At 37.9% G+C, this 18289-nt stretch overlaps 1 protein-coding gene across 15 annotated transcripts in view; it reads left to right on the top strand.

The window, feature by feature from the left end:
* The window catches only part of PTPRK (protein tyrosine phosphatase receptor type K), a 566917-nt gene that overhangs the window by 90396 nt on the left and 458232 nt on the right, over positions 1-18289 (top strand). The gene's annotated exons all lie outside the window — the stretch shown is intronic.

Below are 18289 nucleotides of genomic sequence, written 5' to 3'. Positions count from 1 at the left end.
TTGATTGCTGCTAAGAACTTTGTAAGCAAATCTTGGTGTGCTCCTTGTATTATAAATATATCATTGTGTAATGGAAAGAACATAAGATTTGGAGATCTGATTGGAATACTGACCCATAACTTCCTAATTATATGGTCGTATTTAAGTATTTGTCTTTGAACTTTAGTTTCAGTGGGGAAGCAAAAGCTACCTCCCAGAGTTGATGAGGAGATTGGAGGTGTTTATTATATGCCTGGCATAGAGTAGGAGCTCTATAAATGCTAGCCATTATTTGATAATTAGTTCAAAAGCAGCTAGCTGATCACTTAGAGCTTAAGAGGTGGTACTTGTATTTGGTAACATGTTCACATTTCAGCTTTAGAGCCTTATCTCCCTTATCTTTAGGCTTTTCTCAGCCTAACTTGGCACCAGGGGCAGCCCTTGTTGGCTATTTATATCTCTTTGTAAGTTGATAATGCATTGCATCGGAGGTGGGGCTACAGCTCTTTGATTTGATCCCCAAATCAAAGGAGGTAAGATAAAAGCAGATGGAGAGAGCTAGAAGTAGATAGTTGGACAGAGGTAGAGGGATGAAGGCTGACTGGTTCTCTCTTCTCTATTCCCTGCCTGCGGCAAGCAGCCAGCTGTTTCCTTAATTCAAACTTCTCTGGGCCCCAGCAGTGATAAAGCACATTCTTCTTAGAGAAATCCCTTCTGGCAATTGCCATTTCAAAGAAGAAACTTAGAGTAGAAGAATCATTTTGATTTAGAGTGTTAATGTGTGTGTTAAGAGTAGATAGAGTGAAGAGCCAGGGATTGGCAGCCATTTAAAGGTGGCATGCCAAATCTTCATTTATTCCTTCACTCCTAAGCAGAGGTGGAAATGTCAGTGGGGGTCACTCAGAGACAAGCCTCTCTTTTGAATCCCCTGTGCTGTCAAGTGGTTTATACAGTGAATCAGCTTCAACATACACATTCCATTGAACCCAGTACTTCTAGGAATAGCGACGCCTTCTGGCCAGTGGTAGGAAATGTCTGTTTTATCAATAAGTTCCACTCGTTCACTCTCCTCCGGGCCCTTGGGCTATATCCCTATGGCACCACCCAACAGGAAACAGCACTGCCTTACTGTTGCTTTTGGGTGTGCCTTCATAATTTCTCCACTCGCCTCATTTAATTTTATCTCATTCAATTTGTTTCTAGCAAGAACTTCTTTATCTCCATTCTTTTCTCTCTTCCACATTTGGCCAGCTAAATTTTAGGAGAATCTTTCACAAAAGCAATATAGCATTAAAGGTTAAGGCTGTAGAGTGTGACTGCCTGGGTTTTTAATTCCTCTTCCTACCTGGTGGTCTTGGGCAAGTTAGCTTGTACTCTGTGTCTTTGCTTTCTATAAAATGGGGAAAATAATACCTACCTTACAGGGTTGTTTTGAGGCTAAAATAAAATGATGCATGTAAAGTTCTCAGCATGTCATTTTTTGCAGAAAGTTACCCACTGATTGTTAGCTTTTATTATTTAGCTGCCACTGTGCCCTTTCATTTATGTGCCATAAATAATTTCAATTGATGAAATTGGTGTCAGTATATACTCAAAGCATGGAAGAGAAAAGGTGATTTAGAGAAAGTAGCTTTGCAACAATTTCTAAAGTGAGCAAAACTGTCAAAAGTTGTCTTCAGAAACTTTATGTATCTCCAAATACGCCTCCTCCACAAATTTTCGAATTTCCTTTTTTTTAAGCTCCAGCAGGTGAGATAGATATATTTTGAAAGATTCCTTCTTCAGTTGGATTATTTTACCATTTTAATTGCTAGTATTACTACTTTATTATTTTCTGTCATTTTCTAATTTAAATGCAGAATTTCAAAACTATACTTTAAAACTGGATTTAAACTGCCTACCAATCTTTAGGGGGCTATGCTGGGAAAGTAAGCATTGTTTTAAATGATTTGGAAAAATGTTGGTTGAGACCTTAAAGAGTAACTTACAAATGATTTTTTTGTATATCGCCTAGGAGGTTATTCTTTGTTACTCTACCTGTGACTCTCCAAAACTTGTAAGAAGTCTAATTCTTGCCTTTTATGTTGTCTTATTTTTTATCTTTTATTTTTTTCATTTTGGCAAACCAATTAGTTGGCTTCTCTTCTTAAACTACATTCAGTCCTACTGCCAAAATGTTTATTTCTGGTTATGTGAGAGCTTGATTGCATGACTAGAAAGGCAGGTTGTTTACAGTCTAATTTCTCAGTACTGGCGTTTCTGACAATTTTTGTCCAGCTTCACATATTGGCCAAGGTGTGACAATACAAAAGGGGTTTACTTCACAAATAGTCATGATTGCTCTCCTGCCCTTGATCCATCAACTCTTTGTGACTTGTACCTTGAGAATAGTCTCTAATCATTGTTTGGGTCAGCATTTCTCTTTCAAGTAACAGATAAGGAACTGCTTTAAAATCACCCACTAGAGAGATAGAAAGCTATCATTTTCTTCTACTTTCATCAGCTGACCCAGGCTGTTCTGTATGACTCTTGGTCTTTGCCCAGCCTCTTCCTGGGTGCTATAGTAAATTCAGACCTAAGCCATTGGATAGTTATGTTGAAATCATTTCTACATCAAGAAAATAAATTTAATTATCATTATTGGTGATAAATGTACATTATGCCTTCAGTCAAATTATTTCACCCTCAAAAGTCCAGCTGCTTTTTAGGAGAAGCTATTTAATTACACATTTGTAGGACACAGAATATTAGACCCGGTCATAATGGCTATTGCAAGCCAAGCTTTTGGAATTTTTAAACTTTGGGATTGTTTTAAACAACTGTGGAATCTATTTGGGAGAATTTCAACCATAGGCATTTAAAAATTTTTTATAATAATGACACATGAGGTTTACACATGAGGAATATTTAAATTCCTTCCTTGAAGTGAAATAATTCTATTTATTCAAGTTTATCTTGGAATGGACCAGCATAAGAGAGATTCTAGTACTTTGAATTTGATTTTTTTTAAATAAATTTTTTTAAACTTGTATTTTATTTTTTTAACATCTTTATTGGAGTATAATTGCTTTACAATGGTGTGTTAGTTTCTGCTTTATAACAAAGTGAATCAGCTATACGTATACATATATAAAAATAAATTAGATAACGTTTACTGAGTTTTTGAAGGGTCAGTCATACTCCATGTGCACAATCTCATTTAATACTTCGATGTATATATTTATACGGCAAGTTCTATGCCTGACTCATATAGCAAGTAAATTAACTGAGATTTCAGGAGGTGAAGCAGTTTGGTCAAGGTCACATAGCTATTAAGTGGTAAATCTACCCTACTGTAGCTGACAACTTTGCTCTACTGCCCTCTGTATTGTACATGTCTCCAAAAAAAGGTGGAAGGGAGGTTCAGAAGTATCTCCTTACTCTTTAGTACGAGTAGTTTTGAAACTAAGTAAAACACCTTATTGGCAAAGCCCCGTATGCCTTCTTGTCTATCCTGGCTGGTTTGCTCAGGAGAAGAAGCCACATCCTGTAACTGTGCTCAGAGACTGTGGGTTTTAGTATATCTACCTGTCTCCTCAGAGAGGTGGTGAGGATAATATAATATTATATTATCACTTAATATAATATTGTCGCTTCAATTCATCTGGGCTGTTTTGTAGGCTAGTTTGTCATCCTTCTGAAGGAGTGATTTTACCTGCGTGGTTCCTAGACTGTTGTCTAAATGGATTAAAAAATAGGTGTGTCAGCCGCTACTTGCTAATGATAGTTGGGATCAAAGTCTCCAGGATTGCCTGGGAGATCTCTGACTTGGGTTGTGGGTGGCTCTGTATGGAACTTCTCAAAAGAAAGTTGTCCTTCTGTCTTCTCTATTATGGCTTATGGATCGTGTTCCTGTGACTATCTGCTCTGCTCTCGGGCCTTCCTCATTATCTATTCAAAAGAGGGTGAAAGTTTCTTAGAAATTTCTAAAAAAAAAAATTAGAAAATGCTATGGAAATTGAATAATTAAAGAATAAAAGATAAAATACTTAAATACTTAAAAGATAAAATATTTAAAATATTAAACTCAGAATAAAATAAAACTACAAAATCAGCTAAATGAATACTTTTAAGGAAAGTATCAAGGAAAAAATTTAAAGTAACAAGATAAATACTAAATAAAAGTTTATAGCAAAAATATAAAAGTTAAATTGAATAAACTACATTGATATGTATGTGTGTGTGAGTGTGTGTGTGTGTGTGTGTGTGTGTGTGTGTATCTGTGAAACACAACATACCTATATGCTAGAGGTAACATTGGTTTAGACTAATCTCATGTTTCATGCTTTTGGTCAAATGACACAACTGAGCCCTTTGTGAGAATATTAGTTCAACTTTGGAAATCTTGAATTGATGACCCACCTTAAATAGTTTCATTTTGGGAGGAAAATAGGAACATAGGCATATTTTTGTAGGGTTCAGATGAGAGCTGATAATCTTATGGTTTGTAGTGGATAGGGTCTACAATTTTATATAAAGCATGTTAAATTGCTACATAACCATAGTTCTACAAAAGCAGTAACTCGCGTTTGTTTAGCCCTTTGTCTCTAAGAACTGCTCTCAATTACATTATTGCATTCTCAGATGCACCAAAGGCACACTTTGATTTTATATATTACAGTAATAATTCCTAAAAAGTTTAGTTTATGTCAGCAGCTTTTTTCTCCCTTTGAAACTGAATCCTATTTAAAATATAGCAGGATATGCATACAATAATATGTTATCACAATTTACCTGTTATGTAAGTGACGATTTTTGAATTTCTGTGGGAAATTCAAATGTTTTTCAGTGGGATTTTTGAATTTCTGTTTGAGGTTTTTTTTTGTTTTTGTTTTTGCGGTATGCGGGCCTCTCAACTGTTGTGACCGCTTCCCTTGCGGAGCACAGGCTCCTGACGCGCAGGCTCAGCGGCCACGGCTCACGGACCCAGCCGCTCCGCGGCATGTGGGATCTTCCGGACCGGGGCACGAACCCGTGTCCCCTGCATTGGCAGGCGGACTCTCAACCACTGCGCCACCAGGGAAGCCCCGTTTGGGGTTTTAAAAACAAAATCCTTTGAAAATAGTAGTTATAAATGTGATCTGTGGTGGTTTATGACAATCGTAACAAATTATATTACATTCAACTGTAAGCGGCTATGTTTTCAACACTTTCTCCTCTCTCACCTTCCCCTCCCTCCCTCCCTTTCTTCCTGTATCAAAGGTAAGAAAATACTTAATACATTTTCCTCCTATTTCTACAAAGATAGGGGGTGGAAAACAGTAAATTTTTTAATGAAAATGTCAGGGTACCATGATATCTGTACCCTGTCCTTAGGCCAAGTCTTATTCATTTGGGTATTTCACTTGGCTTTATAAAGGAAACAGTTTTACTGTTGGTATCCGTGATTTAAAAGGAGATCTCACGTTAAGTTTTACTGTGCACTTAAATGAGGTTTTATAAGAGACTCTTGCTTCATTGAAAAAGAAAGAAAAACAAGCAGTTAGATTCAGTAGGATGCTAGACTATTTAATGGTTCAAGATAAGCATGTCTTGAGCTTTTCCAGTTCACAATGAGGACTGCCTTTCGGTTGATGTGCTCTTGACATTATTTGTAGCATGTGATAAGTTTAAAAGCATATTTAAAAAAATGATTTTATTCTGGTATCATCAGCCTTGACTACTAGTTGAGTTGGAGAGATTGGAATCTGTTCTCTTATTTATTAAATGAAACATTTTTCAGAATGCTTAGCTCACAAGGCAGTTTGTATTGTTTTCCAAATATGTTTTAGATATAATAGACACTTGTGTTTTAAGACTGTTTTATTTATTATTTTAAATTTTATTTAAAATTTATAAAGAACCTCTCTAAAGAACATTCCTAACACAACACAAAATCCAAATATTTGCATAATAATGAAGAATATTTTTAAAATCACCATGTTGACTAATATTTATTTTTATGTGGGAGTGTGTGATAGGCATTGGAGAGGGAGGGTCTAGTATGTACTTGCTCTTTCTGGAAGATGCCATGTATATTCACATCTCCAGACCTCTGCTTAGGCATACTTGGTGCCAGTCCAGGGCCTGGCACATTCTAGGCTGCTTAATCAGTATTTACTGAATTAATGTCTCCTTTTTTCCCAGTGTGGCCTTTCTTGTCTTTTTCCCATGACAAGTTTTTGCTTATATTTCAATGTCAAATCTAAAAGTCACCTCTTTGTGGTTTCCCTTCTTTTTTTTGTTTCAGCAGAATTAAATATTTTATGTGGTTTTGTTACACTCTTATAATAGTATCTACTATGCTACATTAGTTATTGTTCTTTTTGTCTTTTTATCATCATTAAAGACATGTAACATGTTTTAGTTATCATTACATCACCAGCTTTTAAAATACTACTCCCTGGGCTTCCCTGGTGGCGCAGTGGTTGAGAGTCTGCCTGCCAATGCAGGGGACACGGGTTCGTGCCCCGGTCCGGCTGGGCCCGTGAGCCATGGCCGCCTGTGCGTCCGGAGCCTGTGTTCCGCAACGGTGAGAGGCCACAACAGTGAGAGGCCCGTGTACCGCAAAAAAAAAACAAACAAAAAACAAAACCTACTCCCTGATGTAATTGGCATTCAATAAATGCTTGTTAAGTCAAATAAAATCTAACAGGGTTCAAAGGGGGGTGACTTAGAAGGGGAACTAACATGTGTTGATTGCCTAGTCTGTGTTAAGCTCTTCATTAGTTACTTGAGAATTCAGTGCCACATAATATTTCAAATCTTGGGAGAGGTGGTACTATCCCTATTTTACCTTTTTACCTTCAATGAGGAAACTGAATGGCTGACAAGTACAGAACTAGGCTTTCTCCTCTTTTGTCTCCTATCAGAGCTGTATTAAGCTGTCTCCAGAGAGTTTTTTTGCAGCTTTTTTCTTTTTCTTTCTTAAGTCATTGCTAAGCTCAGATAGTAGAGTCTACTATTTTCAAATCTAAGTTTCTTCACTTAAATTGCTCATATTATAGAAACGTACCCAATTTCCCATTCATTTATCAAGGTGATTCCATTATTCCTAAAAGTAACCTTTTCATCATCAGAATCACATGTAAAATCTCTTACATGGATTGAATTCTGATTGTTTATGACTAAAATACCTTAGAAGTGAATTAAAAAATGAAAACAACACCCATAATTTAAAATTAACTTTATACAGCGTTGAAAATTATGCAAACGTATCTCATCATAGTGGATGTTCTCAATTGTGTTTGATCTTAATTACTTTAAGTCTTTCAAGACAGAAGTCATACAATTAATATACACTGCGTTGTGTAGAGTAAGTTTACATTCTGAATCACTAAGGCCAACTTCTAGAAGGGCCTCTAGTGTGTGTGTGTGTGTATATATAGATAGATAGATATACACATTTATATATTTGTATTTATATTTATTTATTCACAGTGATGCCTCTTACTTTAAAACACTTCTCTGCCCCTGTGTCTCATCACTAGAATGCATTGGAATACATTGTAAGGGGATATATTTTACAGATGAGTTGGATAGGGATGGTTTTAGTTGTCAGACTTTCTTTTGCTCTCACTCTGGAAGTGGTGCTGTTACCTTTGTTTCAGCATAGTCTAGCCCTTGCTGTTAAAATGGTAGGTTTTAGGGTCTTATTTCCAGATTATTTTTTAATTAGTAGGATGGGATCAGGGAATATGAATATTTTTATCAGGAATCCAGATAGATTTTGATGTTGGTAATTAGCTCAGTTGCTTGGAATAATGTAGTAGTCAATTTGAAGTCATAGGTTTATTACCTGGTGGACCACCTGGTGGTTCCTGAAAGATTGCTTCTACCTGGGCATTTTGTACTTGATGTTTGCTCTGCCTGGAATGACTCTTCACCACAAATCTTCACACTGGAATCCTTCATCCACTCATTACAGCTCCTCCTACGGGACGTGTGCATCCCCACTACTGTTCTGCATTACATTCTCGAATTTACCTGCCATTGCTTGTGGAATGCAGACTCTGAATATTTCATTGTGTTTTATTTTCGGAATGCTCAGAACAGTGCCTGGCATTTAATAAATATTTACAGAACAAGCTGAAAGTTTGTGTAGATAGTTAGGCCTAAGATCTTTTTAGTGGTCCACTACGATGTGCATCTTTACAGTGCTAGGCTGGCTTTCCCCTAGCCTAGGGGTATGATGCTCAGTGATAGGGCAGTCCTGCTCTAGAATTCCAAGCAGCTTCAGTTGTTGAATAGACTCAGTGCAAGTGAATCCTTAGGAAGAAGATTCAACAGTCCACAGTGCCTACAGATTCTTATATGATTCTTTATTTCACTGTATATGGAAAGGACAGTGCTAAATGTTTTATTGTTTATTGTCTCGCTAGCTGGTGGTGGTTGGTACTGGAAGTTGGGGAGGCTGGTGGAGGGAGAGGTTAAGGAGAAAGGACTGATTCTGGTGTGGCAGACATCTGGGACTGACAAAATTTTTAAAATTTTACTTTGAGGAACACAGAGGTAATTAATAAATTAATTAAATCTTTAAAAATAATTAAGTCATGAAAAGTTTTGAAAATCATGTTTGTCTTTTATGCTGTCATTTTCCTAGAGAACACATTTCACTTGTCTATGAAGGAGTACAGCCATTATTTTCCAGTATCTTGATGTACCTTCAGACTGTCAGTAATGGCAGGAAGTGTGCTGGTTGAGAGGAGTGGTTCTCCAACCACTGAATGTAATTGCAGAGTATTTCTTGTGTGCTTTATAGAAGGCAAGTAAGAGAGGATGGTGGCTAAGAGTTTGAGCTCTGGTGTCAGATTACCTGGGCTAAAGTCCCGGAACTGTCCTTAGTGTCCAAGCTGTGTGAACTTGGGTGAATTATGTAACACCTCCCTAGGTTTTCTTATCTGTGGCGATAATGATAGTGCTTTCTTCATAGAGCTGTGGGGAGGGTAAAATGAGATAATGCATGTAAAACACGTAAGCATTCTCTGGCACATCATGAGTGGCAATAATTGTTATTATTAATACAGTCAGTGCTAGCTCTACACCCTTAACACATGCCTGTTCAGTACTGATGCACATTAGAACACATCATGGGGAAATACATTAAAGGATGGTCATAATCTTTCAACTTACTGGTGTTTTATGTTTTGAAAGGAGAACTTGTGCTTTGGCAGTTGCAATGCTGGCTAAGTGGAGGACTCCCTATGGAAGGGTGAAATTGATGAATACCCGAAAAAGTCAAAGCTCTGAAATCTTCAGAGTGTTATCAGTTTATTAAAAAACAGAAAAACATTTCCTTGACAGTTCTAATTTGAAATTGGAACATTGTGTATTTAATTTCAGGTAAATCAAGAAAGAATGGCTTTTTAAGGTTATCTTATGCAGGAACAAATGCTTTTCTTTTGTTTTCACCTCCTCCCCCCAAACATGGGTTATAAAGCCTTTTTAGTTACAAATGACAAGATAAAGTGACGAATGTTCAGTAAAACTTTAAAACTACAACTGTTTCTTTTGAAGATGTTAGATTTTGTTCCTATATAATTTTAAAGATGTAGTGAGTATTGAAAGTGCCGACTCTTTTTATTCATTTTCTCAAAGCAGAAAGCATTCGATGGAGCATGGTGTGTGATGGGGTCATAGGGAGTTATAAGAAGTTATAAGGATTAGGCTACATTTGAATTTTTCACTTAAGAAATAATCAAGACCCACTCTTGGGTGCTGGGAAGAATAAAAAGGTGAATAAGGCCCAGATGCTGCTTTCAAAGGGATTATAAAGATTGAATAAAATACTAGAAAAGTAGCTTTAATAGAAAGTAGAAGGTGGTAGATAATGAAAGAAAAGTAGAATCAGTGTTCTCTGGGAGGTATTTCTTCCAACGAGGGACCTCAAGAAGAGCTTTAAAAATGAGTTGGTGTTTGAACTGAACCTGGAATTGATAAATACCAATGCACTTTGGAGGCCATGAGGGGGAAATGCATCCTTGACAGGGCCAAGGGCCACAGGGCCTTGCATTATTGCAGGGCCAAGCAAGGAGAATGGATGGCCCACGCTCAAAAACCCTGAACTTCCTGATGGCTTTTGGGAAACGTTTTTATAGGCAGAATTTCTGGTGAGGGCTGTAGGGTGTGTGGCTTTCTTCTGATTGGTTGGTGGAGAGGTAGCAGGGAGTGCTTCAGGAATCTTGCCCTTAGCCTGAAGTTGCCATCCTCCACCTGGGCGGGGCGGCCTTGGTTCTGCAGAAGAACTCAAAGATATTGTTATATATATTCCTTGAGGAGAAACCAGGACCTGCCCCAAGGCTGCACTATTGTTTCTTGACTGCTCCTTCCTTGTTTCTGCATTCCCGCCCTTCCCTGATTAACAGCTGTTAGAATCTGCCCTTCAGAACTCAGGGAAGGTCAAGAAGGCTGAATGAAGCCTATTTCCTACAATCAAGAAGTAGGGGACACAGAAAGGATTTGTACCCAGGAGCCCCACGCGGTCCTGCTCGGTTTCAATGTTCTGTACTCCTTTTTGGAAGAGAGAGGATACCAGAAGAGTCTCCTCCAGTCGTTTGGGCCAAAGGAAGTACAGATTTGATTGAGAGAAAAGGAGTGACTGAGCATCAGAACCAGGATTCCCTCAGGATTTTTGCCATAGGCTTTTTCAAGCTGTTAGTAAAAGGGAGGGAATCCTTCTGAACTTCCACAGGTATTTACTTTCTAAGCCCTATTTTATCCAGCCACTGTGAATAGTGTGCCTTGAGGTTAAATGCTGCATTTTTGAGAGGTGTGGACCTTACCCTCAGTCTTCTGGATATTAATTTGACAAGATAAACAGGCTTAAACTTCCCTTCTCAAAGTGATTTTTCAGTGGTAGCCATTCTTTCCCTTCAGAAGATCTTTACTCTCTTGCTGGAAAAATAAAAAGTTTGTACCACATTTTATTTGCTATAGTTCTCTTAAGAGTAATTTAATCTGTTATTTTTCCTTAAGATTAAATGAATTAAAATATATGTTCACTGCTATACATTCTATTCTTACAGTCTGAAGAACTCAAGAAATGTTTATTAAAGAGAAAACACCAACCCTCTCGTCCAAACAGAAATATCGATCTAGCAAATTATTATGAAAAGACATAAGGTTTAAATATATAATTCTTACATTGCTCCAAAATATATTGTTTGACTCTATATACTGGCATAAATGTTAATGTCATGAAACTCATGATTGTATTTTTTTTTCTCCTCTTACTCCCTGTCCCTGCCACCTCAATGAAACAACAACAAAAACTATTAAAGTCCCAGAACTTGTCCATACTAGTTTCATGGAGTTTAGTCACTTTATAAAATGTTAAGCTTTTCTTTTTCCTTTTATAATTTTTAGATTGATAGTGTTCCTAGGTCATGAGAAGAATCTGAAAACAGTTTTTATTTATTGTTAGTCACAGAGCTGTTATTACTAACCAGTGGTCACATCCTCATTAAAAAAAGCAAGAGGAAAAATTCAGTTTCCTCTTTTTAAATCAGAAAAGCTGGACTTCCCAAGGTTTTTTGGCCAGACATTTTAATTTGATCTTAGGTGCTCAGAAAAGAACACACCCAACTTTACTCATGAAAGGGTTTTTAACTGCCAGAGAGAGCTGAACTTGTTTTAAGATGACTGTATGCTAGTCTGAGTTTGAACCGCAGAGATTAGGGAACACAGAGAGTAATTTTGAGGATTTTTATTTTAGCACAGAATGTATACCACTGACTGCCCAGGTTATTATGTTAGTCCCTTAAAGTTTTTAACTTCAGTTTTTTAACATTTCTAAAGATCAGAAATGCTCAGTTTATTTTTTTAAAAACATCTGTGATATGTTATAAACTATTTTGAGATCTTTGGGAAAAAACCATTCTCCCATGCTATAACGAATGGGACCAATATTTTGTTAGTTAAGAATCGTTTGATTGTAGACAAAGATCTGATGCTTTGAGGGGGAAAAGAAATGTATTAGAAAACTACATGGGAATCTAATGAAGTCCAAGGATAAACTGAATAATAAACAAGTCATAGGGAGGTCAAGCATGCAGTCTGACCTCTGGAACAAGTAGAACCAGGACACAGAACCCCTCACCGTGCCATCTTCATTTAATTTCTCTATTTCTTTATGTGTTGGCTTCATGTTTCTTTCTTTGAGGAAAGAAAGAAAACACAGTAGTGTTTTTTTCAACACAGTAGTACGACCATTGAAAGTCCTTAAATTTTATATCCTAATTTCTGTTAGCGGAGTGAGTCTTAACCAGGCCCAAAATTCCAGGCAGGGAGTTCTGATGTGTTGGGTTTGGTTCCACCCTTGTGCCAATTCACTATGGTAAAGGGAATGGTCAGAGGAACTGGCATTACAGTTCCCTGAATAACCATGTTGATTTGGAGTGAGGCTGCTGTAGGACCTACAGATATGTGCTGTGCAAAAATCCCATGTGTGGCCGTGGCAAAAATAATGACTTGCACATGGTACTTGATTTGAAATTTACTGAATAAATTACTGGTAATTGTATCTGTATGAATTATCCTAGTGGCATGTGTTTTGTTTTCCAGAGTATAAGACAGTTTTGTGGTACTTCAGATCTTTCACAGAAAGAGAGTTGTATTTGTTGGGAAAAAGTGGAGAGGAGTGGATTTTTATTTTAGAATGATTACAAGGTATCAAAATAAATTTATACACACACAAGAACTACAACATTAAATTCATAGCTTAAGTAACATTAAAAATGTGTGCATGGGGAAAAATAATGCATGATAGAAAATCTAACCTAACCTTTTATCAGCACACTTAGGAAATCTACAATATGAAAAGGGCTGCAGGCAGGGGGAACTCGGAATAGAGGTACAAAGCAGCTCTGTTGGTTCCTGGTTGCTGGCCTGGGCTCTGAGGTGGGTGAGCCTTTGTATGTTGCTTAGCAATGTGTGTTTTTTTTGTTTAAATGGATCTTGCCTCATGAATCATGAATTGTTAGTTTACAAGAGTAAGGTGTTCTTACAAGCCTGCCAAAACGGTAACCAAACCCAGGCCCATTTTATACCAGAAGGATTTTAAGAACAGAATTTTAGCTTCTCAGTTTTATTGTGGAGCTTGAAGAAATATTATTTGATGATAATTCTGTCATTATAATCAACCTCTCACTCTCTGCTTTTTGTATGAAGATCTTTGTGATTCCAGCTGAAAAAGAACAATACTGACTAATTCTACTGTTTAGCAACTCATTCTGGGTATATTGTGTGGGGTGGGAAGCAGAGAGGTGCTATCTTGTTTAGTTACTGAGTCCTTCCTTCCTGAAATGGATTGTAACTCTGGAAGCGTGAGTATTCAAGATAGTCTCGAATGCTTTGTAAAAAATCTTGTTCTCACTATTCAAGAAGTTTAGAATCTCTCTCAGGAGAGTGTTCTGTTTGATTAAAAAAAAAAAGATTAAAAAAAAAACACCCAACCAAACAATAAATACTTATTTCCCCACTTTTACCTTATTTCCATTAAAAAAGTGAGAATCCACTTTTTTTTATCCTTGCGTCCAAAAAGGGAAAAAAAACTGACTAATATCTTCTGCCACAAACACCAGTGTCCTTTTAAAATACTAATGGAGGACTTCCTTGGTGACACAGCGGTTAAGAATCTGCCAGCCAATGCAGGGGACACGGGTTTGATCCCTGGTCCGGGAAGATCCCACATGCCGCGGAGCAACGAAGCCCGTGCGCCACAACTACTGAAGCCTGCACGCCTAGAGCCCGTGCTCCACAACAACAAGCCATCGCAATGAGAATCCATGCACTGCAACGAAGAGTAGCCTCTTCTCGCCGCAACTAGAGAAAAGCCTGTGCACAGCCACAAAGACCCAATGCCATAAATAAATAAATACTAATGGGACTATTTCTGACAACCAGTCCCCCTTTTCTGTTTTTATACCCTCATTTACTCCCACCTTTCCAAACTAATAAACTCAAAAATTATATTCCCCAACTTTATTTTATGTGGTGAGATTCCCCCCCACCGCCAAAAAAAACCCACCTTTGTTGCTTTAATAATTTTTAAGACAAAATATTTTAATAGTTTTCTCTACTGGTTAATATACTAAAATAGAGTAAACTTTTATTTGTTTAAAAATGACAAGTGGGAAAAATAAACTTGCTGGTTTCATGAATATTGATTTAAAATAATCTGAGAATGAATGAATTTGTATATACAAGTGACTAGAAGCTGATGTAGGAAGGGCAGTGTGCAAGTTTGAGAGCGGCAGAGGAGCTGTTGAGGCAGGAAGATAGGATATCTCACCTGGGCAAAGAAAGTCTCTTCTGAATACCAAAATTGGATTTTATCATTTTCTCTATAGTTGAGGATGACTTATACTAAGAACAGCCATTTAATTTGTCTTCATCTCATTCAGATAAAAGCTGCACACACTGTTTCTGTCCTATGCTGTTCACAGTCTGAATGTCCTCCTTCAGTGCTAGTTGGTTGAATCTTTTAAGGCTTAGTCTTGGTGCTGTCATTTCCATAAAATCCTGACCATAAGTGGCAAATGTGAAAGTGTTCCTGCTTTCTTCCAAGCAGTTACATAATTTTGCTTGTGCTTTCTGTTGTAATTACCACAGATTGCTCTGTGTTGTTGTTTTCTATCCTTGCCCAGGCTTCTCCATGCAACTCTAAGCTCTCTGAGGGCTGCTGCAAGGTCTCATTCATCAAAGCAGGAGCCACTTATCTAGTGTAGGGTCTTGGATTTAGTAGGTGGTAATTAAACAGTTATTGATTTAAAACAACAGTTGATTCACAGATCAAAGAAGGAAAAAGATAATACATTTTAGCTTTTTACTAGGAAGACTTTCAGGCAAATTTGTGCAAAGTTATAGCTTTGTATTTATTTTAATGATTACTTTCACTATGTGTAGGAAAAAAGACCATTCCCAGAATTACAACCTCATTGGACAAGTTATATTTTTATCTTTTAATTTGAGTTAGTCATTTGGGCTGACTGTTTTTTTCTGTAGACTTTATAGCCAAAGACATCAAAGCCCTTTCCTTTTTTAGGGAGAACGAACAGCAATATTTTAAGCAATAGGCAAAGTAGAGTGAGTACACATGAACAGTGTTTGAAACTGTATTGGCATAAACTCACGACAAAGTAGATCTTATACATGTTCACTATTATGCATGATTATTCATTTGCTGTGTATTAATTGGGCTTCCTTACTAAGCATCTACTGTGAAGGATTTCATACCTAGCTAAACCAACCTCCTGAGTTTCCACAAGAGGAAAGTGTTGATCTTGGGAATCTTGGAAGCACACTTTTGGATCCTTTGGTACTTTCTTTTTTGTAGGGAAGATATTAGAGGAACAGATGTTTTTCTCACCATTTTTGCTTAACAGCTTTTTGTTGAAAACACAAAGAACATGTGATCCTTTATTTTTTCTCTTTTTTTTTTTTTTTAAACACCTGGAAAACATGCTGGTATCCCCCCGCCCGTAGTCCATGTCCTGGCAGATATTGCTATTGTCTTTGTACTTCCTCACTGGCTTTAGATCAAGCTTTATTATTCTCAACATAGCACTCAGCACAACCACCATCGGTCAATGAGATTTTTTTTTTTTTGCGGTATGCGGGCCGCTCACCGTCGTGGCCTCTCCCAATGCGGAGCACAGGCTCCGGACGCGCGGGCTCAGCGGCCATGGCTCACGGGCTCAGCCGCTCCGCGGCACGTGGGATCCTCCCGGACCGGGGCACGAACCCGCGTCCCGTAGCATCGGCAGGCGGACTCTCAACCACTGCGCCACCAGGGAAGCCCTGTGATCCTTTTTAATCCCAGAATTGTTCTTGCCTGGTTCTTCAGCACTGGTAGGGAGGGGTGCCCAGGGCAGCAAGTTTGTTGGAAATTTAAAGTCTTTAGCATGTTCTCAGGTCTATTTCCTATTGAATTCCAATGACCTGTTCTTCTACTTTCCATTGTTTGAAAGAGGCAACTAAAAACCACATCTACTCCTTTTGGCCTCCATTTTCGTCCTTTCTTGCTCTGTAATACACAGATTGAATAGATCCCTATGTTTCAAGTTATAGCCCCTTTCCCCCAAATGTTTTATTATTATTATTTTTTTGGCGGTATGCGGGCCTCTCACTGTTGCGGCCACTCCCGTTGCGGAGCACAGGCTCCGGGCGCGCAGGCTCAGCGGCCATGTCTCACGGGCCTAGCCGCTCCGTGGCATGTGGGATCTTCCCGAACCGGGGCACGAACCTGTGTCCCCTGCATAGGCAGGTGGACTCTCAACCACTGCGCCACCAGGGAACCCCTCCCCCAAATGTTTTTTACTCCCAAATGTTTTCTGAGCTTCATGTAGTAAGATCAAAAAGAACCCTGGTGCTACTATTTATAATTTACTTGGGGTTATTGGATCCTAGTTATTTGTAGACATTTGGAGATGTCTCCATGAAGCCCTGATAAGAATTTCAGAAGTAAAGAAGGCCAAAGTCTTTATGTAATTGACTGAGTATATTGAGGAAGTGTTGTGGATGGTGACATAATAGAGTGCTTTACAGAGCTAGAGGGAATCATTGGAGTGTAGCATTAATGAGCAGGGGGAGACATCAAAAATAGGGATAGGAACCCATGCTCTTGGATTGGAAGAATCAGTATTGTTAAAGTGGCCATACTACCCAAAGCAATCTACAGATTTAATGTGATCCCTATCAAATTATACATGACATTTTTCACAGAACTAGAACAAATAATCCTCAAGTTTATATGGAATCACAAAAGACCCAGAATTGCCAAAGCAACCCTAAGGGAAAAGAACATAGCTGGAAGCATAACCCTCTTAGATTGCAGACAATACTAAAAAGCTACAGTAATCAAAACAGCATGGTATTGGCACAAAACAGACATATGGATCAATGGAACATAATAGAGAGCTCAGAAATAAACCCACACACCTATGGTCAATTAATCTTCAACAAAGGAGGCAAGAATGGAGAAAAGAGAGTCTCTTTGGCAAGTGGTGTTGGGAAACCTGGACAACAGCATGCAAATCAATGAAGTTAGAACATTCCCTCACACCATACACAAAAATAAACTCAAAATGGCTTAAAGACTTAAATATAAGACAGGATACCATAAAACTCCTAGAAGAGAACACAGACAAAATATTCTCTGACATAAATTGTACCAATGTTTTCTTAGGTCAGTCTCCCAAGGTAATAGAAATAAAAGCAAAAATAAACAAATGGGACCTAATCAAACTTACAAGCTTTTGTACAGCAAAGGAAACCATAAACAAAATGAAAAGACAACCTATGGACTGGGAGAAAATATTTGCAAGCGATGCAACTGACAAGGGCTTAATTTCCAAACTATACAAACAGCTCATACAACTCAATAACAAAAAAACAAACAACCCAATCCAAAAAATGGGCAAAGACCTAGAAAGATATTTCTCCAGAGAAGACATCCAGATGGCCAGTAGTCACATGAAAAGATGCTCAACACTGCTAATTATTAGAGAAATGTAAATCAAAACAGGTATCACCTCACATAGGTCAGAATGGCCATCATTGAAAAGTCCACAAACAATAAACACTGGAGAGGGTGTGGAGGAAAGGGACCCCTCCTACACTGTTGGTGGGAATGTAAACTGGTACAGCCACTATGAAGAACAGCATGGAGGTTCCTCACAAAACTAAAAACAGAGTTACCATATGACCTAGCAAGTCCTCTCCTGGGCGTATATCCAGAGAAAACTCTAATTTGAAAAGATACCTGCACTCCAGTGTTCATAGCAGCACTATTTACAATAGCCAAGACATGGAAGCAACCTAAATGTCCATCGACAGATGAATGGATAAAGAAGGTGTGGTACATTTACACAATGGAATATTACTCAGCCATAAAAAGAATGAAATAATGCCATGTGCAGCAACATGGATGCACCTAGAGATTATCATACTAAGTGAAGTAAGTCAGACAAAGACAGATTTCATATGATATCACTTATATGTGGAATCTAAAATATGATACAAATGAACTTTTATTTACAAAATGGAAAGAGACTCAACAGACGTAGAAAATAAACTTATGGTTACCAAAGGGGAAAGGGGGGGAGGGATAAAATAAGAGTTTGGGATTAGCAGATATGACCTACTATATATAAAATATATAAACAACAAGGTCCTACAGTATAGCACAGGGAAGTATATTCAGTATCTTGTAATAACCTATAATGAAAAAGGGGAGTCCCCTGGTGGCCTAGTGGTTAGGATTCCAGGCTTTCATTGCCGTGGCCTGGGTTCA

The sequence above is a fragment of the Globicephala melas genome, chromosome 14 (genome assembly GCF_963455315.2).
Source record: "Globicephala melas chromosome 14, mGloMel1.2, whole genome shotgun sequence".
NCBI lineage: Eukaryota > Metazoa > Chordata > Mammalia > Artiodactyla > Delphinidae > Globicephala > Globicephala melas.
The sequence above is the reverse complement of the archived record's forward strand: the minus strand, read 5'-3'. Positions and strand labels throughout refer to the sequence as shown.